General features: G+C 35.8%; 1 pseudogene across 1 annotated transcript; it reads left to right on the top strand.

Moving 5' to 3' along the window:
* Positions 1-18,931: 18,931 nt before the first annotated feature.
* Positions 18,932-19,466, top strand: LOC308341607 (large ribosomal subunit protein uL1-like; annotated as a pseudogene). The gene has a single exon. The product of its transcript is annotated as a large ribosomal subunit protein uL1-like (transcript).
* Positions 19,467-26,122: the final 6,656 nt, after the last annotated feature.

Raw genomic sequence — 26,122 nt, 5'->3', positions numbered from 1 at the left:
CAGATTAAAACCTGACATCCTTTGTTTTAGATGGGTTCATCTTTCCAAAGAGACTACAGTCCTATACTAGTACTCACTCTTTTTACTTTAGTATTTTTTTTCTTTAACTCTAATTTCTCCTTGAAATATGTTTGCATTTCCATAACCTTGAAAATTTTTCCTTTTTGAAACCACTGCTCCACTTTAATCACCATCCTATTCTTTGACATTATTTTATAGCAAAAGACCCTCAAACAAGCAATTTACCTCCAGACCCCACTGCTCTCACTAGCTATCCCTTACTTCTTTAACTTCCTGTGATCTGATTTATGGACCCATCAATATCCTGACACTGCTCAATTAAATCATTTTTCTAATGGGATTGAATTTCTTTATTCTGATCCTCTTCAAATTCTCCACTACATTTTATACAGCTTATCTCATTTTTAGTTTCCATGATACCATCTGTGATTTTTTTCTCTGTATCTCCCACCAACTGGGCTTTTTCTTCTTTCTACCCCTCAGTTTAGTGATTCTCTTCATTGGCTATCTGCTGATTTTCCTCTACACTTACATTTTTTTTTTTTTTACATTCAACTGTTTTAATTATTTCCCCTATACTAAACTTCTTATCTCCTGGACATCTTATATCTTATTTCCTACTTCCTCTCCTGTTCCATTCTCCAAAATTTATTAGAGGCTCCTTAGTTATTAGTTATTTATTTAAAAAAAAAAAGACTGTTCATGCTTCTACCTATATGTCAGACAGGCATTCTTATAGACACCGAAAATAGAGCAGTAGAAAAAAATAAAAATAAAAATAAAAATTACCTTTCCTCATGCAGTATGCATGTTTTTGAGGGAGGGAGATAATAAACATGGTAACATATTAATATCATGGAACTGAATGTTAAAGGGAAAACATAAAGCAAAGAAGGAATATGTGAAATATCAAGGATGGACTTAAAATTCTAAGTAGGCTGTCAGACTACAGGGACAAATGTAGAAGCTAAGATACCATTTAAAAAGTACTGCAATAATCCAGGAGAAAGATGATAGTGACATGGACCATATATATATAAGGAACAAGGAACCAAGATTTATACCAAACTTTTTGATCCAAGTAACTGGAAAAATGTAGCCCCATTAGCTAATATAGAAAAGAAGATCCTAGCTGCATAATACAAATTTTGTTGTCCTAAACATAAAAATGATATTTAAAACCATGAGAGGAGGGATGCCTGGGTGGCTCAGTGGGTTAATGCCTCTGCCTTTGACTCAGGTCGTGATCTCAGGGTCTCTAGGATTGAGCCCCGCATTGGGCTCTCTGCTCAGCGGGGAGCCTGCTTTCCCCCCACCTCTCTCTGCCTGCCTCTCTGCCTCCTTGTGATCTCTGTCTGTTAAATAAATAAATAAAATCTTAAAAAAAAATCCATGAGAGAAAAATTACATGACCTTGGAAGTGAGTACAGGTAGAAAAGAAAAAAAGTATAAGGATTAGAATTTAGGAAAATAAGGAGGAACTGGCAAAAGTAACTGAGAAGGAGTGGTCAGAGACATTAGAGAAATGATGGACATTAAGGGAAAAAAAGCAATTCTAGGAGAAGGGTATCAATTGCACTCAATGCAATGGGTAGTGCAAATATGAGAATTGGTAATTAAAATTACCAATATGAATGCCTTTGGTGACCTTGACAAAAGGAATTCCAATGGACTGTGAGAAAAAACCTGACTGCAATAAATAGAAGAGAGAATGGTAAGAAACTTCCTTAAGAAATTTTGCTATAAAGGATAGAAAAACTTGGGAACATAGCTATAGAACAAAGTGTTACCAAGTGAAGGGTTTTATGATGAGTGAATTAACAGCATGCTTATATGCAAATGAGATAGAAAAAAATAATGTTACTGAATGTTTGGAGAAATGCAGAACAGGTAAAAATGGATGGGATTTATGCATAGATGGAAACACAGACTGGGTAGAAACATGAATGAACACAGTTAACAGGAGAGACTGTGGAATATAGGAATATAGGTACTATTAAGTGTGTTACACATCACTAGGAACTTATGGAAGTTCTCTTTTTAAATGTTTCCATTTTTTCAGTGACAGAGGAAACTGAGACATCAACTGGGAGCAAGGATCAAGGAGGAGATACTAAGGGTTTGAAAAAATAGAAGAAATCATAAAAAATCATCCAAGAGAATGGAAGGGAAGATGGATGAAAAAATTATAGTAATCTTCCATTAAGAGAGTCCCTTAAAGCTATTGATAATGAATTTAAAGTAAGACCAGCTATCAGAGCTGTGCATTTTCCTTTGTTTTTTCCTTCCTTTTTTTTTTTAAGATTTTTTTTTGTTTATTTGAGAGAGAGAGTAAGACTGAGAGAGAGAGTCCAAGTGGGCAGAGGGAAAGGCAGAGGGCAAAGGACAAGCAAACTCCCCGCTGTGCAGGGAGCCCAATGAGGGGTTCATTCCCAGAACCTCAGGACCATGACCTGAGATGAAGGCAGATGCTTCACTGACTGAGCCACCCAGGTGCCCATTCTTTTGTTTTTTCAATTACTAGTGCAGGTGCATTGCAGAAAGGAAGTTTTACTTTCCTTGAGTTACAGTCTCATCAGGAAATATGATGAAGCAAGAGAGGCAATGGAGTGGATGATGCATGCAAGGGAGTGATTATAATGATTGAACACAAAATTTTTAAGGTGTGTATGGAGGAAATAAAAGACTCTTAGAAGATAAGGGGAAGAATGAAGCTGGTAAGATTAATGCTAACTAGGTGTAGGTGGGGTTGAAGAATGCTATATTTGGGATAATAAGGGTAGTGTCTCAAAAGATAGGAGTTGAGAATCAAAGAGATGGATGTGTGAAATTGAGTTGATGGCAGGGTCATTGCAATTGGGAAAAAATGCCAAGGGAATGAGCATGGAAATAAGGCTGAAGTAGGGAGGAAAACACCTCACTTGGGGGGAAAAAGGGTCAAGGAACTAAGGAGTCATAGTGTTAGAAAGTTTATCTGTGTAGATACTGAAATCACTAAGAATTATGAAAGAAGACATGTTAGAGAGCATGACAGTGATCCAGGGTGGTGTAGAGATGGCCACTACAAAAAGTGACATTGGTATTTTCTAGTAATAAGAATTGCAAAGTGATGATGATTAAGAAAGAAGGAGGGAAAGTAAGCTGTGAGCAGGAATGATTAACAAGGAAGACACATATCCCTTTGCAAATACATATTCATTCATTCAGTTGTTCAAGCACATTTTTTAGATATGTGGAGTGTGACAGGCACTATACTAAATGTTTATATTCAGTGTCTAATTTTGATTCATGAAATAACATTATAACATAAGAATTATTATCTGCATCTTTATAGTGAGCAAGTTGAGGTTAAATAATTTACTCAAGATTATTCAGCTATTGTTTACTCTCTCTTATATCGTCTTTCTTTCATTCTAAACTAATACCAATGCAAGTTTCTTAACATGGAGGGATGACTACTTTGGCTGTGGCATTTTGAGAGAAGCTCTGCAGACCCACTCCCTAGGGAAAGAACTGATGAAAATTATACACATACAGAAAAAGCCTTAAATATCTGGACACTGCCCCAGGGCTTACAACAAATCAAGAAATATTTATTCTTCAAGAAAATTTACTGAAATGGTAAATTTGTAGATTTGGAAAACAACAAAAACAAACAAACAAAAAATAATGAGAGTCTATAGCTCCGAAGCCATGACCTGACCCCTTTCTGCTCCCTCTCCCTCTCAGCTAAGCATGACAGAAGATCTACCCTTTGTAGGTACAGCTAAGAAGGTGGGACTCCCACTCCCCCATGCTCCTACTCAAGAGTTATGATTTCTTCTTGGAAGAGGTAGGCCACTAACATTTCCTATCCCCCCCAGCTCCATGTTACAGAAACTAAATTCCAGATGACTGCATCTCAGAGTTCAAGGACTCCTTTTGTCCGCCAAGCCCCCACTTGCAGGTCAGATACTCTACCCCAGATATAGCAGACCAAGAATAAGCTCCTTATAACACTTCAGGTTGCTTATAGGGAGGAGATTCCACATGGGGAGAGATGAGTTGGAAAGATTAGAGGTTACATATCCTCCTCCATACCCCACTCATGAAGCAGGGATGTCACTCTGAAGAAGTGGGGTACTCTCTCCATCCCCAGTTCTAGAGCAGTGGCCTGGAGATTTTCCTCAACGGAAGCAGTAAGCCATGATGGAGACTGCCAAGGATCTCTCTTAAAGGAACTAAAGTTCAATTCTAAAGTTGTTCTCAAAAATAATGGAGATTTTGGTCCTAAGCAGTAAAAGAAGCTAAGAACTCCATAAGACCAACAAACAAGATGTAACACCAGCTAGTTTATAAAAGAGAACCAGGGTAAGAGAAAACTAGGAAGAATGCTCCTAGGATTAGAATAAATCTCAAAGACCGGTCTCAAAACTATCCCTATAAAGGGGCTCAAATTTAGTTGGCCTTGGGGGGACAATTATGTTCCAAAGTATTATAAAATACAGTAGCACAATTAGCTGGCAGTTAGTAGCCTAGCCCTGGGGTGACCAGAGAAAAGAAAGTCTAAGAGAGCCTAATAAAGCCAGTGTCATCTCAGGGTGACTGTGTACATGCTCAACTTTGTACCCACTGAAGACTGACATCAGTGACTCCACACTGTGGGGAAACAGACTTTACTAAAATAGTCCAGGAAAGTCAACAAACAAATGAGCAAGCAAGCAGCAATACTAAAAAGCCCTTAAGAGGTGGGAGAGATAGTATCTCAAGTTACTACAGTATATTACTGAAAATTAGGAGACATGCAAAGATATAGGGAAATGTGACCTACACATGTAAACAAAAGCAAGCAATAGAAACTAATTGTGAGAGGGCCTAGTTGTCAGACTTAACAAAGACTTCAAAGCCATCATCATAAATATGTTCAAAGAACTGAAGGAAATCACTCTTAAAGAAGTAAATGAAGGCATAAGGTCTCATCAAATAGAGAATATCAACAAAGAGAAAGAAACTTAAAAAGAACCAAATGGAAATTCTGGAGTTGACAAGATCACTGAAACAAAAATTCTCTAGAGTCTCAACAGCAAAAAAAAAAAAAAAAAAAAAAAAAGAGTCTCAACAGTAGATTTAAACAGGCAAAAGAATCAATTAGCTTGAAGGCGCTACCTCAAAGGGCGTTACATTAAGTGAAATAAGTTAGACAGAGAAAAACAAATACTTTGTGATCTAACTTATATGTGGAATCTGGGGGAATACAATAAAAATCTCATAGTACAGAGATTAATTGCTGTTTGCCAGAGGTGGGGGTTGGGTGTGGGAGAAATGGAAGAAGGTGGTCAAAAGGTACATAGTTCCAGTTATAAAGTAAATAAGTCCTGGGAATATATTGCACAGCATGGTAACTACAGCTAATACTGTATAATGTATTTGAAAGTTGCTAAGAAAGCAGATCTTAAAAGTATAAGAAGAAAATTGTTAACTATGTATAGTGATGTATGTTATTGTGGTGATCATTTCAAAATATATACATATATATGCACATATATAGAATCACTGGTATACACTTAAAAATAATGTATGTTAATTATCTCTTTTTTTATTTTTAAATAGCATGGCTGGGTTTAAGTGTTGATAACTGGTAAGATAACTAAGTTAAGAGATATTTCATTACTGGTGTGTACAGGATTTGGCATCTGATAGAAATAGAAATATTAACTTACAGTTATCCAAGTATAACATACAGATGTCTTTTCATAATAAAAATAATAATAAAGGAAGAAAGATGTCAAACTAGTAAGCTTTCTACCTTAAAACACTAGAGAAAGCAGAACAAATTAAACCTAAAGCAAGCAGAAAGAAGGAAATAATAAAGATTAGAGTGTAAATTAATGGAATGGAGAATAGAAATGTAATAGAGATGATCAGTGAAATCAAAAAGTGTTTTTTTTGAAAAGATCAACAAAATTGATAAATCTTTAATTGGATTGAACAGAGACATGGAAGAGGGGACATTACTACTGACCTTACAGAAATAAAAGGATTATAAAGTAATAAACTATGAACAATTACATGCCAACGAAATAGTTAAGTCTAGTGAAATAGAAAAATTCTTGAAAAGAAAGTATTGAAATTTACTCAAGAAGAAATAGAAAGTCTGAAAGGCCTTTAACAGGTAAAGAGATTGAATTAATATATTGGGGATTCCCAAGACCACCCTAAGGATGAATGATTCACTAGGAGGACTTACAGGACTCAGTACATAATTGTATTCATGGCTATGAAAACACCATGGCTGAGAGGATACTAAACACAATCAGCAAATGGAAAACGTACATGTGGCAAAGCCCAAGGAAAATGAGGCATAAGTTTCCAAGGGTCGTCTCTCACTGAAGTCATGAAGTGCATGCTTAATTCCCCCAACAAAAAGTTGTGACAACACATGTGAAATGTTGATTAATGAGAGCTCACAAGAGACTCAGCATCCTGAGGCTGGTCATATAAACAGCTTCTGCCTAGTACATATCAACATTACAGACTCCCAGAAGGAAGAGCAGGTGTTCAGCGTAAATCACATTCTTGGTGCAAATAGGTAAGACACGGTGAGCGAGTCTTATCAACTCTGGGAATGATGGGAACCCACCCCAAATCCAAGTGCCCAGACACCAGCCAACTGTAAGTTAACTTTCTTCTGAGCAATTAGAAATTTTCTAATTTCTGCACAATTAAAAAATTTAAAACTTTTCACAAAGCAAAGCCAAGGTCCATTTCCCCCCACTTGTGAATTCTACCAAGCATTAAAAATAAATGAATAAATAAATAAATAAAACCTTAATATCAAATTTTCACAAACCCTTCCAAAAAAGAAGAGGAAAGAACATGTTCCAACTCATTATATAAGGCCAGTATTACTTTGTTACCAAAGCAAAAAAAAAAAAACCAAAAAAACAAAAAAACAAGCACGTCACAGAAAAAGAAATCACCAACCAATTCTCTAGTGACTACATATACAAAAATTCTCCAAAAAACCTTATATTGAGTCTTATTATTTGCAGAAGATATGTTCTATGAAGTCGCTGGGAACCCTGAATTAGTGAATACTGGGCCATTGTTCATAAGAGAAATACAGGGTTAGGTTCTCAAGAGCCTCTGGTCATAACATTTTCATCAACTGATCAATAATAGCTTTGTTTTATGTGTGTTTCTGTTTAAAGGCACTTTATTTAATATATATTGCTGACTCATTAACATTGAACTCATGGCCAACAGCACTATAACTCATGCCTGAATAAAGCTTATCTAACAAGCATTTTCTGTGTAAGGCACATCACAGCCTTCTTGCACTTAGATGCAGTAGACAGCTTTTGAGAACTAATGTTGGAAGTCATTTTAAACAGCAAATCATCAACAAATAGCACAAATACATGGAAAATATGACACTAAATAGGCCACAAAAAGATACTTGTTTAAAGTATGAAAGATAGAAAAAGAAAGCAGAATATTGTTTTTTTCAACTTCATCTTGAAATGTGTACCTTTGGGTAAGAATTCTTCACTGTTCTCTGCATGTTCACAAATGGACCACAAAAATGTCACAAATATTGATTTGGGGATTATGAGTAGATTTTAGTGAGTGAATTCACAAATATGGAAACTGCAAATAATGAGGATTGATTGTAATAGCAAACAGATTCTAGCAATATATAAAAAGGATTATATAACATGAGTAAGTGGGATTTATCTCAGGAATGCAAGTTGGGTTAACATCTGAAAATCAATTGATATAATACACCATATCAATGGAAAATAGGACAAAAACCAGATAATCATCTCAATAGTTTCAGAAAAATCATTTGACAAAACCCAATATCTATTCATGATAAAAAACATTCAACACACTGAAAATGGGAGAGAGTTTCATCACCCTGATAATAGCATCTCTGAAAAGCTACTATTTCACTTAATGATAAAATACTGAATTCTCCCTAAGGTCAGCAGCAAGAAAAGTATGTCCTCTCTCACTACATTTATTCAACATTGTACTGAAGGTTCTAGCCAGGTCAATTAGGCAAGAAAATGAAATAAAAGGCATCCAGATTGGAAAAGAAAAATAAGATTACTCTTTTTACAGGTGACATGATCTTATACAAAGAAAATCATAAGAAATCAACTAAAAATATTATTAAGACTAATAAATGAATTCCATATATTTGGAGAGTTCACTTCATATACATATATATTATATATATGTGTGTGTGTAAAAATCAATACACTAGAAATGAACAAAGTAAAAGTGAAATTAAGAAAAACAATTCCATTTATTATGTCATCAAAATGAATGAAATACTTGGGAATAAAACTTTTAAAATAAAGACAGAACATACACTCTGAAAGTACAAAACACTGTTGAAAGAAATTAAAGAAGATCTAAATAAACTCAAAGACATTCTGAGTTTCTGGATCAGAAACCTTAATATTGGTAAAATGACAATACTCCCCAAATTGTTTTACAGATTCAATGTATTCCACCTAAAAACCCCAGCAGGATTCTTTTTAGAAACTAACATGCTGTTCTTAAAATGCATATAAAAATTCTTGCCCAAAATAGGCAAAAGTCTTGAAATGGAAGAACAAAGTTGGAGGACATACTTCACAACTTCAACACGTACAACAAAGTTACAGTTATTGAGATGGTGTGGTACTAGAATGAGGGTAGACATAAAAATCAATGCAATAGATCTGAGAGTACAGAAATAAAGTCTCACATGATTAGTTTAGTTAATTTTAGACCAAGGTACCAGGAAAATTCAGTTGTGAAAGAATAGTCTTTTTTGGCAAATGGTGTTGGGATAACTGAATATTCACATGCAAAATAATAAAGCTGGACCATTGCCTCATACCACGCAAATGGATCATAAACCTCAATGTAGGAGTTAAAACTATACAATTCTTAGAAGAAAGCATAGGAGTAATTTTCATGAATGTGGGCCAGGCAAAGCCTTCTTACATATGACATTAAAGTAAACATGAGAGGAGAAACAACAGATAAGCTAGACTTCATCAAATTTAAAACATTTTGTGTTTCAAGGGTTTTAGCATCAAGAAAATAAAAGTCAACTCACAGAACAAGAGAACATTTTTTCATATATACATTTGATAAGGGATTTGTATCCAGAGTATGTAAAGAAATTTGCAACTCAGTAGTAAAAAGATACATAACACAACTTTAAAATGGGCAAAGGATCTGAATAGCTATTTCTCCAAAGAAGATATACAAATGACCAATAAACACAATGAATGAAAGTCAGTCAACACCATTAGTCATTAGGAAAATATAGATCAAGACCACAATAAGATATCACTTCACGTAAAGTTGGATGGCTAAAATAAAAAAGGCATATTTTAACAAATTGGCAAGGGAATGAAAAATTGGAACCCTTGTACACTGCTGGTTAGAATGTATACTAATCATCCAGCTTTGGGAATTAGGCTGGCAGTTCCTCAATATGTTCCTCTAAACATAGTTACCATATAACCTATCGTTTCAACTCATAGGTACATACCAAAAGAAATGAAAACATATGTCTATGCAAAAAACTTGTACACAAACATTCCTAAAAGCATTACTCACTTTAACAAAAAAGAAAAAAAAAAAAAGGAAACAACCCAAATGTCTATCAACTGATGAGTGGATAAATAAATGTCATCTTCATACAATGGGATATTATTTGGCAATAAATGGCTAAAATACTGATTCACACTACAAGATGAATGAACATTAAAAACAGGCTAAATGAAGGAAATTAGTCATGAAAGACTATATATTGTGTGATTTGTATAAAACACCCAGAATACACAAGTCTATAAAGACAGAGAGGTCAGCAGTTGTCTCCAGCTGAGATATGGGAGAGAAATGAGAAGTTACTGGTAATGAGAACAGGTGTTTATTTAGGGGTGATGAAATGGTTTACAGTTGGTTTTGGTGATAGTTGTAAAAGTTTGTGAATATAAAAACCATTGAATTGTATACTTTAAATGTACTAGGTATATGAGATGTGAATTATGTCTTAAAATCAGCTATTAACATCTGATGTTAGAAATATCAGATTTTTTTTATATCCTTCCATGTCAAAGTCTGACAATACCTCGTGCTAACACAGATCTCAGTGCCATTCCCTAGTGCACACTCTAATCAGTCTTACACAGATTACCATGAGTAATCTACTACAGAAACTGTTTCCAGTTTTGATGAGCCATCTGTTGCAATATTAATTTTATTAAAATACTATTTTCATTAAATCACTCCCTTGCTCAATATCAATAAATCTCTAATCTCCACAGTCTGCCATTTAAGACCCATAATCAACTGGCCGGTGTTGCCCATCATGTTAGGCAGAAAAACAGCCTCTCAAAGATGTTGGTATCCTAATTCCCCAAATCTTTAAATATGTTACTTTACATGGGAAAAGAGACTGACAGACATGATTAAATTAAAGTTCTTGTGATGGAGAGATTATCCAGGATTATCCAGTCTGGCCCAATGTACTCACAAGTGTCCTATGTAAAAGAGGGATGCAAAAGAGTCAGAGAAAGGATGCCACAAAGAGAGCAGGAGTCAGAGAGATGTGTGCCACAATCTAAGGAATGTGGGCAGCCTCTAGAAGCAAAAAAGGCAAGGAAACAGTTCTCTCTTAGAGCCTCCAGAAGGAATGAGACCCTCTGACCCATTTTTTTTACTCAGACATTCAGAGTAGTATGATAATAAATTTTTATTGCTTTAAGCCACTACATATGTGGCAATCTCTTATAACTGATAGGAAATTAATACACCCATGCATCCATCTTACGTTGTTTTGTTTTGTTTTGTTTTTTCTCTTTTCCCATATCTGACTTGAATGACCCTTCTCCGCTTATCTGGAAATCCCTTTCTTTTCCTTACTGCCGACACAGGAAGGCCTGCCTTAATATGAATGCCCTTAAGAAATCTCTTCCCACTAACTCCACCTCCATGGAATTTTAATTCTGACTAGAGGTTTCTTCAGAATGTACTTATGTAATCTACAAATTACGAAGACATGCATTACCTAAGGACAATCACCGATTTTAAGTTAGACAATGAAGGCACGTGGCACATCATACGGAAACAATGTAGTGTAGTATTAGCATGCTGATAGACCAGCTTTTTCCCCCAAAGCCCTGATTTATAGTGTTTACTGATTAAATGCTCCCAAGAGGACTAAGTTCAATCATCATCTCATATACTTTAAACTTATACAATGTTATATGTCAATTATATCTCAATAAAGCTGGAAAAAAATAAAGACTGATTTCAAGCTACCAATGGTTTGACCACCAGATAACAAAATCCCTGAATATTTAATAATGTCTTTAGTGAGCTAGTTTATGTCTCTGTCTCAAACCCATCAGAGCTTTCTCTTATAAATATGTTCTCAAGTACAGAAATATGGCTGTTTTTTGCTCTATGCCTAATGGTATTTAATAACTATTTCTGAATCTTTGATTTTGATCATTTACTAGGTGAGGACTCACTTACCAGTGGGGAGGTCTTTTCCCTACCATTAACTTGCATTGGTATTTATGAAAATACCTTACACTACTGGAAAGGGGATTTCTCCCTACAGCCCACTCATTATCACATCTTTTACATGGTTGTGGAAATGTTTTAGTCAATAAAGAAAATATTTAAAAATCATTAAGTTTAAAATTTAAAAAAAAAAGGGTAAAAGTCTCAAACTCCCAATTATCAGCTACATTAATAAAACCTGGTCATTTATCATCAGTGGAGAGGAAATCAGGCATTCTGTAGCTGTGCAGAGCCTTGGTACAACCCACGGCAGGCCGCAGTTCTTTCCCAGTATGTGCCTTCTTTATTATGTCCCCCACTGATTTGATTCATGTTCATTCACTGGACAAATACTTGCAGACTCTCAAGAATGCTCAAAACAGGAAGCAGAGATATTTTTCAGGGCCACCTGGGCACACACTCTACTTTTCCACTCCCACTCCTTACCTCCACTGTATTACCTGTCTAGTGCTTCACAATAATCACAAAATTAGTAGCTTAAGACATTTATCACTGTATATTTATCCATTTGTCACTGTATAATTCTGTTGGTCTGAAGTTAAGCACAGTATGTCTGAGTTTTCCCTTATGATATCACAAGACTAGAATCAGGGTGTTGGATAAACTGAGTTATCATGAGGGAGGCTTGAAGAAAAATCCAGTTCCAAGATCATTCTTATTATTGTCAGAATTTAGTTCTTGCAGTTATAGGACTAAGTTTCTGTCTCCTTGCTGCCTTTCAGTTGGTTGGGGCTGCTCTAGGATCCTAGACATCATCAAATTTCTTGCAACATGGCTTCTTCATCTTTAAGTCAGTAATGGAGTGTCAAATCTTTTGCATCAAATCTCTAACTTCCTCTTCTGCAACCCGATAGAGACCACTCTCAGCTTTTAAAGGACCTGTGATTAGCTAAGTCTCACACAGATAATCTCTTAAGGTCAACTGTGCCATTTAACACAAGCTCATCAGAGAAATAAAATTCATCATATTCACAGTCCTGGGGATTATTCAGGGCTCATACACAGAAAAAAGGAAGACAGAAGATTTTGAAGGTCATCCCCACCATAATGTTTCTGATGCTAACTTTGGTTTCAAGAACAGGAGGAGCTGATATGGTAAATATAAAAAGAAACATGTAGATTATTAGCATAAATTCTTGTGGAATGGAGCTTCCCAAATCCAGGATTCTAACTGGGTGAAAAGTGTTACCAGAAACTATGTGCTGCTTTTAGGGTCTTAGTGAGCCATGGAAAGCCACTCTGGCAGTGAGATTTACACAAGGTAGCCACATCAATTTTTATAAAATTTCATTTATATAGATAATTAAATCAGGATCTTAGTTTACTTCAGGACAGGAGGAGCTTTCTGGTCTATAACACCAGAATCATTACTTGAGTTGGTGTCAGAAGTGAGATGAGACACCCTCCAAAGACAGAAGTAGATGCTTCCTGTTTTCATGAGGCTTGTAGTCTAGTAAGAAACATACATAAGGAAATAGCTGATAAATTGAAAATGTGTTGACTATGCCTTAGGCAAAGGGAGAAATTTATGCGAGTGCCCAAGGAAGAAAAAGGGTATAGAGCATTGGAGGGCCTTCAAGTGTCCTAAAATAAATGGAAGGTGAAGGAAGAATGGAAGCAGCTGTTCAGAGGAATGAAAGCAGCTGAGGCTGGAGAAGCAGGTTAACTGAAAGTTCATGGAGACCCAAATACACCACACAAAGGTAATTGAGCTTAAAAGTAATTGGGAGTCCAGCAATTCCATGAATAGGAATTTATTCTAAGGAGATAATAAATCAGTAAAGATTCATGGATGAGGATATTTACTACAGCATAATATAAAAGCCATCCATGTTCCCTCCTCCATAGAAATAAACTCAGTGTTCATCAAAAGGGGATTGATAAAAATAACTGATGGTGTTGGCCACCTTAAAGATGATATTTATTCCATTTCATTGACATACAATAACACTATATTAAGAATGAGAATATGAAGGAGTAAGAGAAGTAACATAGTATTCATTATGCACCACCAGTGAGACCAACTCTTACCAAGTATCCTTACATCCAATCCTCTCAACAATCCAATGAGATAAAAACTGCTATTGTTCCTATTTTATAGAAGAGGAAACTGAAGCACAAATGGGTAGATAACACATTTATTTAGAAGCAGAGCCAGGATTAAAATCCATGCAGAGGCAGGATAAACCAATGTATGCTTCTAACTTGAATTCTGAAAAACAGAATACAAGAGGAAAAAGGAAATAAGGAGCAGAAGAGGACAAGGAAAAGGAGGGAGAGAAACAGGGAGGGAGAAAGAGAGAAAGAAACAGAGAATGAACAACAATCACCAGAAAATCTTAAGAGTAGTTATCTCTGAGTTGTAAGATTTTCGGTAATTTTTTTCCTTCTTTCTACTTTTCTGATTTTGGATTTTTTACAGAGAGCAATTTGGTTTTTTTTTTAATTAATAGACTTTTTCAAAAGATCAGTTTTTGGTTTACAGATAAGCTGGGCAAAAACTACAAAATTCCACTCTACCTCTCTCTTCCCTCACATGTTTATCTCTATTATGAAAACCTTGCATTAGTATGGTACATTTCTTATAATTGATGAGCCAATATTGACACACTAATATTAACTAAATTCTAGAGTTTACATTAATGTTCACTCTTTGTGTTGTACATTCTGTGGGTTTTGACAAATGGATAATGTCATGTATCATCATATAATATCACACAGAATAATTTCTCTGCCCTAAAAATTCAAAATAAATCCTGAAAAGCAAATAATCATCACATATATAAAGGATTTAGGGTAAGTGTAAGAGACAACTTTAGTCCAATTTTCCTGAATCTAGTCATTTCTCTCATACAGGGATATGTTCTCCTTTTGCAGAGGAAGGTCCTATTTAAGTTGTTTCTCTCTCAGCCTTGTTCTTATAGACTCAAGCTCTGGCTTTACTTCTGTGATATCATTTGTCTTCCTTCTAAGTTGCATGGTATTGTCTGTCTATGGAAAACTGGTTAACTGTAAGTTCAGAGAGTTGTATTCTTTTATGATGGGCAAATCAAGCACAAGAAGAGCAAAGCCCTACAATGCCCCAAATCCCCTTGATATTAATGCCCATACAAGTCCTTCCTATGGGTCTTAGGAAAGAATTAAAACTCAATGAAAGTATCATCTGTCACCACAGCGTTAGGTTTCTGTACTTCTTGTTCAGTTTATCCATAAGCCTAAAACTGTTCTTTTACTTAAGGATATAGAACTGGAGTTACATTTTGATTCATGGCTAAAAGGAGCAACACGTGTCAGAAACACTGAAGTGTTTCCTTGTTTTTCTGATTTATTAGATAGTTTTAGGGAACAAAGAAATACAGTGTCCTCTACTTATAGTTAAATAGCTTACATTTTTGGTTCCTTGTATTTGGGTCCTATTTCTATAGTGTTCTTATTTATGACAATGTCTTCGTGCAAAGCATTAGAATATTTATCAGAATTTTCTTTATCTTTAGAAAATGTTGATTTTCTGCTTTTCATTGATTACCAGTGAGATTTAATTTTTTTCTACACCCTTAGAACAACTTACCACAATTTTAGCTTTTATAAACTAGAATCTGATATATACTTAACTATTTATTTTTGTATCAGTTTTGGCTTCATCCCTGGGAATTGTTTTCTCTTTTTATACTGTGGGTGATTTAGGACAGTCAAGCAAATTAACAAAAGTAATTGTGGAAGTGGGTCAAATAGAGACTAATATATGATTGTGAACATTAAGGGGAGGAACAAAGAATAAATCTATAGTAACAAGAAACACATAACAAATTCAGGCAGATTATCCAAGTAAACAGTAAATGCCTTTGAAGTAAATTTCTCACTATAGGTAGTGAAAGATAGAGGGATTTAATATATTGAAGGTAAGTTAAGTTTTGTAAAATTAGTATACTTTCAATGTACACTGCAACTCAAATGGAAAACATAATCATAGGATGGGTGCCTAATTAATTAAACAAGAACAAAAACATATCATCACTTAGAAAAGTTATGATAATACCTTACCATAAGAATTTTTTAACCCAATAGATGTAAACTTCACTGATGGATCATGTAGTAGCGGCAATATATTGCCCAGTGGAGAATGTGTCTAAAAGGAGAAGTGAGTAAATTCACTGAGGCTTTTATAAAAAGAAAAACAGAGAAAATTAGGAGCAGGTAAAGGGTACACCAAATTTATCTACAAATCTGACCCGGAAAAAGACTGTCTTGAGTATGGACTTTTGAAAACAACCATTGGCCAATTTTTGCCCCTATTCAGCGGCTTCTGAATGATTCTCAGACCAATAGTTAAGTTTATAATTATCTTCTAAACTAGAGGCTTTTCTACCCAACTGCATATGGTACAACATACCTACTCAGATCCCTAATGGGATTTCAGACTCAATGGGATCCAAACTAACCTTCTTAATCTCTTTTTTCCCTACTTTGATTCAGACTGTCTCCTAGTTCTGCACTCTCTTTTTGGAGTGTTAGACAGCATTTTGCCCTTTGCATGAGCCTGAAGCATAGAGGTCATCTTGCATTCCTCCTTTTCCTCTCTATCCACCTCATCATGAAATCATGACAATGCTACTTTTATTACATTTCACCGGTGTGCCCTCTCTTCATATCCTGTCAGCTGCCTCCTTCTAGCTCAGCTACCTGCTCTCCTCTGCACAGATCCTTGCTTCACTCTGTATATCCTCCTTTGTTCTATTTCCCTACAGATAATCTTTTATGCACCTTTTCAAAACCCTTTAATGATTCCTTCTATAGTTTGATAAAGACCACATCCCTTTGAACAGAAAGCTACTTGTAATTGCCTCCACCATCCTACCTGTCCAAGACTCTCCTGAAACCCTAGGCACGAGTGTAGGGAATTATTTGCCTTTTATGGAGCATACTACATTTGGTAATGCTTTTGAGATTTTGTGAAAGTCATTTTCCTTTTCCAGAAGATCCTTTCACTTCTTTTCCATCTGATGAACTAGCCGTTAAACAAGTCTCAGACACTACTCCAGTTTGAGCTGATCTTTTACACAGGTGCAGAGAATAAGCATTGACCACGCTAGATTGTAATTGCTTGTTCTCTATGCCCTACATGAAGGCAGAGACCAGTCTTTTCCTCCCCTGTCCCCAGGAACCCTTGCTGCCACAGAGGTTCTACAATGAGCAAGGATTTAGTAATTATTTATTGAGAGAATAAAATGTTTGCAACACCCAGATTCTGAAGGACTTTGAATAAAACAAAAAGGAGTTTACTCTATAGACATAGCTCTGAAGCACAGGAGGGATATAATTGAGTCTATGTGTTAGAGAGAAAACTTGGGTAGAATAATAAATGCGCTAAAGATGGGATATACTTGTTGTAGGATTGGCAGAAATGTCTGGAGACACTACTATGGATTTATTGGGATATTAGGTTGAAGAATGGGAGTATGATTCATGCGTGTTGTGTGTCAGGGCTGAATTACACATTCTGAATATATAGTACGAAAAAAATAAGAACTCTTAATCTGCTTCATATCCATGACATATCCTACCCAGTACTGCGATTCTGATAACAGATATTAGGCAGGAAAGCACGATTACCACACTTTATAGTAATTAAGCAGACAAAGGGCTTATGCATTTATTCCAAAAATACTTCTAACTTCTTATAATAACATAATGTGGCTGGATCACTCATAAATTTATAGAAACCAAGTTGTACTTTTTTATATTTAAGCTCATGGAACAATATTTTCCATAGTTTGACACATGTTATTCTAGGATTTGGTGAAACTGCCCATGAAGATAAAGAATCAATATTAAAAAATATTTTTTTCCTAAATTAGTAAAAGAAGATCACCAAATTTTCAACAACAAATTATCATATTAATGCCCAGAATTTCTGCCATAATTTTTTAACTTCGTCTAAGGTTTCCTTAGATATGAATTGTAAGATTTAATCTAAGATATTTTGTAAAGATTTAATCTAAACAAATTTCAGATAATTTCATGATGTTTTTCCAGCATTTTATAACACAACCAAATTAAAAGACCATCTTCTGCTATTTTACATAATTAAAACTTCCAAAATAGTAAGGCTCAGGTAGGGCACATTCTTCCATTAGAAAATGGATGAAAGTAAAGTAAAAGTTCAACAGAGTCAATAAAAATTTTACTGCTTCATAATATCCAAGTTGTTTGTCAGAACATCTTTAAAATCCATAAGATTTTATTTATAAATAAAAGCCTAGTATAATTACATATATTTCATCTATTTTACACATTTAATATAAAGGAATGAAAGACCTTCATAAAATTCTAAACTTTAATATGGAATTACTATTATCATCATTATCCTCATTTATGAGAAAAATAGATTGTGGTGAGGAAAGAAAGGTTAAGATAACACATTAAAGGTAAAAAAGAAATAATTCTCCTAAATTACATAACCTATAAGTAAATATACTAGAAATAGGGTAACTGCATTTCAAGGGGTCAGCACTGAATCTATTTTATTCTATGAAGGGTTGTTTATGACAATCAATATTGCCACTCATTTTTTATGATCTTTTGTGTCCTCTGTACCTCACATTAAATGCATCAACATGTTTGATTTTTAATTTAGCCTTGTTAAAGTAATTTAGTTCAACCTTCACTGAGGAAATGCTGTTATTTGCAATGACAGTGAATGCTATTTGGCCTCTAAGGGCAAATGGGACTGTCAGCCACATTGTCAAGTTTTGAGTTGACACAGTCAAGGAGCTAGTGAAGAGGAAGAACAGTGGATTCCAGCTTTTAACAACATTGGGTGGTGGGATGCTGTGGATACACATTGCTTTTTAATTTGTTGCTGCTATTGTTCATTTTTCTAAATTCATCATCTATTTTCGATCCTGTGAAAGTTTTCCTACTTCTCTTCACTACTTCGGGTGAAAACCTCAGTCATTTTCGAGTCTTCTGTCTTCCATAGCACCCATTCCAAATCATGCTAATCCACATTTCATGTCTAATCCAAATGCCCTCATCCTTATTCAAACTTTTGTCACTTCACAATTATGTCATTTTCCACAGCATCATAATCTATCCCTCACCTTTACTTTCCGTGTGAGCCATGCCACCAAAGAGATTAACACTACATTAATCTTTTAAAAAAGTCTCATTTCCAATCATGTCTCACCCAGATCTTTAGTGTCTTACATGATCTACAAACTAATGCCTAAAATTCTTTGCCTTCTTTTCTCCTATTATTGTGGCACAAGGCACCATGAGCAGCAAAGTGTCCCACAATACCCTGTAAGAGGCTCACGGGAAGTTTTTGCAGATGGAGGAGCTGCAGATCAGTTTGAAGAGCTATGACCCTCAGAAGGGCAAATGTTTCTCAGGTACCATCAGGTTTAAATCCACCTCTCACCTCAAGTTCTCCTTATGTATTTTGGGGGACCAGCAGCACTGTGATGAGGCCAAGGCTGTGGATACTCCCCACATGGACATTGAGGCGCTAAAGAAACTCAACAAGAATTAAAAAAAAATTAGTCAAGAAGCTGGCCCGGAAATATGATACCTTTTTGGCTTCAGAATCCCTAGTCAAGCAGATCCCATGAATCCTGGGCTCGGGCCTGAAGAAGGCTGGCAAGTTCCCTTCCTTGCTGACGCTCAATGAGAAAATGGTGGCAAAATGGATGAAGTCCATGATCAAATTACAGATGAAGAAGGAGCTGTGCCTGGCGGTGGCCATTGGCCACATGAAGGTAACAGATGATGAGCTTGTGTACAACATCCACATAGCTATCAGTCTCCTGGTGTCACTGCTCCAAAAGAACTGGCAGAACATCAAGAGCACCACGGGCAAGCCCTAGAGCCTGTACTAAGGCATAGCTTAACAAACCCTAGTTCTACCAAAAAAAAAAAAAAAAAAAAGAATTTGCCAAAGATCTCTGGTTTTCATAATTCGTTCAAGCTTTTTAGTCTTCCTTCATTTTTGCTCCTTTAGTCACATGGAATTTATTGATTATATCACTAACTTCCATTGCTTATTGATAATATATGATACCTAGAAAAAGTAATTCCCTATGCTAGAAAAATCAACCCATATTTCTAATAAGCAAAAGAATGTGTGTGTGTGTGTTGTTCTATAAAGGTAATTTAAGAATTCAAACCATTTCAGGAACTTCTAAGTATTGTTAAACTTTGGAAAAGTAGGGCATTATTTATTTAGTTGTTCATTGTCTGTCTATTGCTCCTCATTCCACTAACATATAGACTCCACAAGAGCAAATATCCTGGCTCTCTTGTTTACCACTGTATCCTTAATCTCTAGGATAGAGCACAGAGTCTAGTAAATATTCAATAAATACCTGTTGAATAAACGAATGTATCCCCAGTATTTGGTAGAGTGGATGGTGTTTAGTAAGCAATCAAGAAATATTGTTTAAATAGAAAAAATGCTAAATGGCAAACATTAAGGAATAGTATAGTAGGGTCAATGTTAGGAATACGTGTGAATATTTTCAACATCCTTTTAAGGATCCCTTAGTGTGATTACCATAAATTTTGGAGTTAATATTTGAATCAAGGCTCTCTTTCTTAGGGAACAAATGCTTAAGCCCCAGTAGGGCATGTGAAGTCAAAGGACAATGTGGCTGCCCCTGACCCTCAGCAGACCAACTCTTTTTGGCTAGCGTTCAAAGTAACTGGTTGGATTGAAAGAGAGAACAGGGAAGGAAAGTGAATATACAGTCTTTGGTGGCCAGTGCAGAAGATTCAGAGAACAAACCAATAGGTGAGACTTATTATATCATTTTATCTGAGCAAAAAATGAAAATGCAGTGTCCCTTATTCAAAAAAAACCCAAAAGGATAAATGTGTCATTAAAGGTAATAAAATATAAAACTTGTTCCTTTCTCTGTGGTTTATTTCTTGACCTGTCATGTTGCTTTTGTTTGCTATTTAATGACACCCTCACTTGCCATGGAAATACTCACCCAGAAAAAGCAGATCCTTGCAGGAGCCCAGGGACCCCACCTGCAAGGGTCTGCGGCCACCACTGCCAGGCCACCTATCTAAAGCCACCTGATAGACCCACAGACCTGGGAGCATAGGGAAGTCAACCTCCCCTTCCCACCACGGATACCCAACACACAGTGGACCTGCCAGCATCCTTCCCTAGAGACTGAAGCTCCTGTGCCTGAACATACTGTACTCCTGGACTCCAGAGGATGAGTGACAGGATCAACATCATTGAGTTGCCTATTGGGACAAGAATACTACTGCCATTTTCTGCCCTGAAATATCACTGGGCATGTACTCCTGATCCCAACACATCCCAGGTCCTTATACAGCCTTCACAGAGGTCAAAGAGGGTTGGAGAAATAAGAGTCTCATATGGGTGGCCACCCCAGGCAGAGGGCATCAGCAGTCATGAGGCAGAGATGGGAGGAGGGCACAGGGCATGAGGGAGCAGAAGACAGGGAGTTGGGAGCTGACCTGAGAACCCATCCTGAGGAGGAGGACAGCGTGAGTGCCAGGCTCCAAGTCCTGGCCACATGCCCCATTACCCTATATTGCTTCACACACAAGATGTAAATTTACAGATAAAATTCTTTTTTTTTTTTTTTTTTTTTTTTTTTTTTATTTGACAGATCACAAGTAGGCAGAGAGGCAAGCAGAGAGAGAAGGGAGGAAGCAGGCTCCCTGCTGAGCAGAGAGCCCGATGCGGGGCTCGATCCCAGGACGCTGGGATCATGACCTGAGCCGAAGGCAGCGGCTTTAACCCACTGAGCCACCCAGGCGCCCCATACAGATAAAATTCTTAAGAATTTCAACACCAGAGAGCAAAGTACTGAACACCAATGGTGGGACTTTTTTGAATGTGTGTGATCACTCTGGTCACAAGGCCCATGAAAATGACCTGGGAGCAGACATCCAAAGGGAAACAAAGCCAGGGACTAAGTCTTCTGGCTCCTGACAGGACAGTGAGGGGTAGAACTAAGGATGGGAGCACAGGGTTTCATTCTAGTGGGTGACCCACATCACTCCAACACATCCAACTGCACTGTCTAATCCCTACAGATTTAACATGTGCTGTGGTTTCTGATTTCTCTTGTAGATAAACTTGCTATAGTTGTTATAAGCCAATGACTGTAAAAGAAAAGGAGAAGAATCTGAAAAGATAGCAAAGTGTTTGTTTCAGACACTTAATATAAAAATAATGAAGGAAAGGGGAAAAAAAAAAAGAACAAAGACAATCTTCCCTGGGAGAGGTAATACTTACTTGAATCATGATTTTCTGGCTTTGCAAAAGAGGACAAATTATATCCATTTAACTACCACAACTCAGTAGTGTAATATGAAACTACTTACAAGATGGGAAATCTTTCAAAGGAGAAGGCATCCTTAATATTTGTCTAGGGTAGTCTGTGTGCTAGGAACTTTGTAAAAATTATATTTTCTTTACACACACACACACACACACACACACACACTAAAGCAGGCAAATCCTCATTTTTCAGTTAAAGATGTGGAATTCAACAGTTATTCTAGGTCAATTATTACTCTGGTCAAGAACAAGCAGCTAGTAAATGGAATGGCAGGAGAGGAGGCAGGACAGAAAAAAAATGTGTTTTGTACTTAGATTTTCCTCAATAAGCACATGAAAGTTGCATAGTCCAAAAAAAAAAAAAATTAAAAGTTAGAATGAATAATAATCATCTATTTGTACCAGGGAAGTTAGGTTTATGAAGACACAAAGCAGGTAATACTCAAATTCATTAGACCGCTGTTACATTATTCATTATATTTTTTTTCCCTTCACAAATCACTAAAGAGAATATTTCAGAAAGAAAATAAATCTTTTAGACCGATATATTTTACCTTATGTAGTTATATATGCAGAATAAAAGCAGTGCCCATAGCAGGAAATAAAGATAGAGCTGATTATTGTATTTTTCTTTGCAAATGTGTTCCACATATATATTTTACCAAAACATTCTAAAAAGCTCATAATAGAGAATTCTGAAAGTGCTTTAATTTGTAATTTACCTATATTTTTACTTTCTCCAGGGAATTTATCCCATTTTAAAATATTTAAGTAGCATCCTTGACTCCTGAGTTTTTCTACCTAAAATTATTTAAAGAGCTTTAAAATGTGTGTGTGTGCATATGTGTGTAAAATGCAGGAATGTTTACTTTAATAACTCTTAACAAATTGAGACAATTTTAATTCTTTTGTTTTTTTTTAAAGAAAACAAATCCATTTTAAAAAGCTCTTCCTCAGTTACAATTCTGAAGAGATGGCATATTGGTTTGATTAAAGCAAAATTGGTTAAAGATATATAAATATACATATATCGAATATATAATATTTGAGCCAAAATCTCAAGTCATACAAATGTATTAAAGAGATTTTAATAATTTCAAAATACTTAAAAATCTAAGTTTGCTTAAAATTCCAAATGGAAGATTTTGAATGCTCTCTCCAAAACAGAACATTTTTACAAATCAAATCTCAGTATATTTTCAAAATTCTGAAAAAAATTTTTTTTCTTAAGAATATGTTAGGGCAGCGTGCCTGGGTAGCTCAGTCGGTTAAGCAGCTGCCTTTGGTACAAGCCATGATCCCAGGGTCCTAGGATGGAGCCCCCAATCCAGCTCCCTGCTCAGCAGGAAGTCTGTTTCTCCCTTTCCCTCAGCCCTTCCGCCAGCTTGTGCTCTCTCTTCCTCTCTCAAATAAATAAATTTATTTAAAAAAATATGTTAAGTCTTCTGGAGCAAATGGTCAAAACATTTTACCTTATTTAAGACATATTAATCATAAAAAAAGTCCTAATTTTAAAATGAAAAATCAAATCTCTATAATCTATTGGTTGCCAAATTTTAATCAACATATTTCTATTATCAATACCAGGAAATTCAATATTCTTCATTTAATGAGAAAAAGGAAGCCATCATCGATATGCTAGTATTCATCTGTAACATCCTTGATTCACTAAATCTAGGGTTGTTTGCCACTGTTGTTACCATTTTGATAGAATAATTCAAGGTATGGTGCCATCTGGTTTCAATATCAATTCTAAAAGCACTAATTTGGTTCATTTCTTAGGCATAATAATAAAAAAGACATATAAGAAATTGGAGTTGTGTTCATTTAATAGCTATTAATTATAGCCCCTGTAATTTGATATCTTAGTAATACTGAATGATAGTTCTAAACCAACTATCTGTTGTCTCTTACTCAAAGCATATCATCAGGGTTCCTGAATAAATAGCCATGATAGAAAGGGAATCCCTGTGGCAGAAATTAAGAAATAAAATACAGGAAGGATTAACCTCCAGCCTCCCATGCTTTTATCTCTAGCATGCCTCAAAACCAAAGAGAGAAGGCCTAACCATTAAAAAAGATTAAAGGTGTTAATTAGACTAAGAGATAGAAACCTATCACCCTTATGTCAGGCAGACCAGACTAAATCTTCTAATGGATTAAAACACTCACACACACACACACACACACACACACACACACACAGGAAGTATTTTGTCTTTACTGAAATTCTGTTGATGATGATCTCATGTACATTTGCAAACAATTTTTGTTGACATTGATTACAAATTTTGGACAAAATTTTTATAGGCACAGTCATTTCCATCATTCCTATCAAAATTGTTTATAATAGCTGATAGTAAAATATAACTATATGGGGCTTAGAAGAGTAACCAAGCTTCATAACAATGAAATTCAGAATTGCCCATTTTCACATCTTCAATTGAACCCATTATGAAGTTAGTGTCAGATGATGTAGAGATTTTTTTATTTTTCTTTCAGGAGAAACACAGAATATGTTAGTCATATATATAAACTATGTGACATCTCAAGATGAATTTGAAGTCTTTTACTGTTAGTTGTTAGAATAAGGGAAAATTATTGTCCAAGATAATAGTTACCTTTTAAGGAAGTCATTTTGTCTCTTTATATTTTGTTATTTTAAAATTTATATATTTCCATTGTTAAAATATAAGGAAAAACAGACACATGTATTTTATATATCATAAAATGTGCCTATAATGTTGTGTTTACATACACATATACATGCATACATATGCATGCATAAATATATACATATATGTGTATATACATAATCTGTGTAGGTTGGCCTGAAGCAAAAAGTGGGAGCAGCCACAAGGCACACTGGGCTTCAGCAACTTGGAGCTGGCCCAGCAATTTCAGCAAGAGGAGTATATGCAGCAACAAGCAGTCCAGCCTGCACCAACATGAGCCCAGTCAGTGCAGAGGAGCCACAGCTGGACGCACAGCTGAGGAGAGGGGGCAGAGGCTGAAGCAAGAGGCAGTCTGTGTCCTCCTGTGGGCCTTCCCAGTGTTAAGCTGCCCAGACCGTTCTTCCAGAGGTTATGGCTATTTTGCTTGCTCCCCAGATCAACCTGTGAGATATGCCAGGTAACTTAGTTATGAACAATTGGGGATCAGAGCAAGCAGTAAATACCAAAGTCAGACCCACTAAAACTTACTGAATGTTTATTACAGCAAGGTTTGAGTTATCTCTTTTAGTCCTCCTATCTCAAGGCAAGAATTGCCATTCCTATCATCTTTTTATAGATGAGGATACTGAGACACAGAGGAAAACCATAGTTAACTCAAGACCCAGCTAGTTAATAGTAGAACTGAAATTCTTACCAGGTTTATCTGATTCTAGATTCCAAGCTCTTACCTCCTATATTACAGCTTCATCCCATATTACTTGGGGAGAAAAAATTGCTAACTAAATAGAAACAGTAAATGCCATTTTAATGATATATACTAGATGAGTTTACTAAATAAAAAGCCTAATAAAATATGATTAAAATGCTAATTCAACCAATTACATTGCAAATACTTTTTAAGATATTTTAGATCACTTCCCTTATTTGAACTCAAATGATCAAAGAATTTTTACCTAATTATCTTATCGTACACAGCTGTCATAGCATGGTATGACCCACTCAACAAGGTGACCAATGAATTAGAATTGCTCTACACTGGAAAATAATTATCTTGGGTTTGACAAATTTCTTAGCTTATCAGTTTACAGATTTACAGCATCAGGTCAACACTGGATGCAAAATTCAGCCCATTGTTTCACTAACAAAGATTAAAGACTTATGACCAAAATCCTTGTGCTGTGTAAATTTAGTATACAATTTCTCTGCACACTAAGTTAATAGTGGTCTCTGCAGAAGTACATTAGCATCCCAATTCTGCTGACCTTTAGTGTGGGTAGCTGCCCTAACCTACCATGGCTCTGATCGCCAGAATCCAATGGAACGGGGAGATTTCATCACACTTGAACTCACTTTCTTACGCCGTGCCTTTTGACTGTTTCAAGGGCTAATGCTCAGCTAGTCAGGCCTTCAAGCCAGTGATCTGACATTTTGAAATAATAATTAAAAGAGAGCAGGCACTTTCATTTTAATAAGCTTACTTCCAACCTTCAGGGAGAACCTCAGCTGATCCAAACCCAAGAGA

Source organism: Martes martes (genome assembly GCF_963455335.1).
Source record: "Martes martes genome assembly, chromosome: 4".
NCBI classification, from domain to species: Eukaryota; Metazoa; Chordata; class Mammalia; order Carnivora; family Mustelidae; genus Martes; species Martes martes.
The sequence above is the reverse complement of the archived record's forward strand: the minus strand, read 5'-3'. Positions and strand labels throughout refer to the sequence as shown.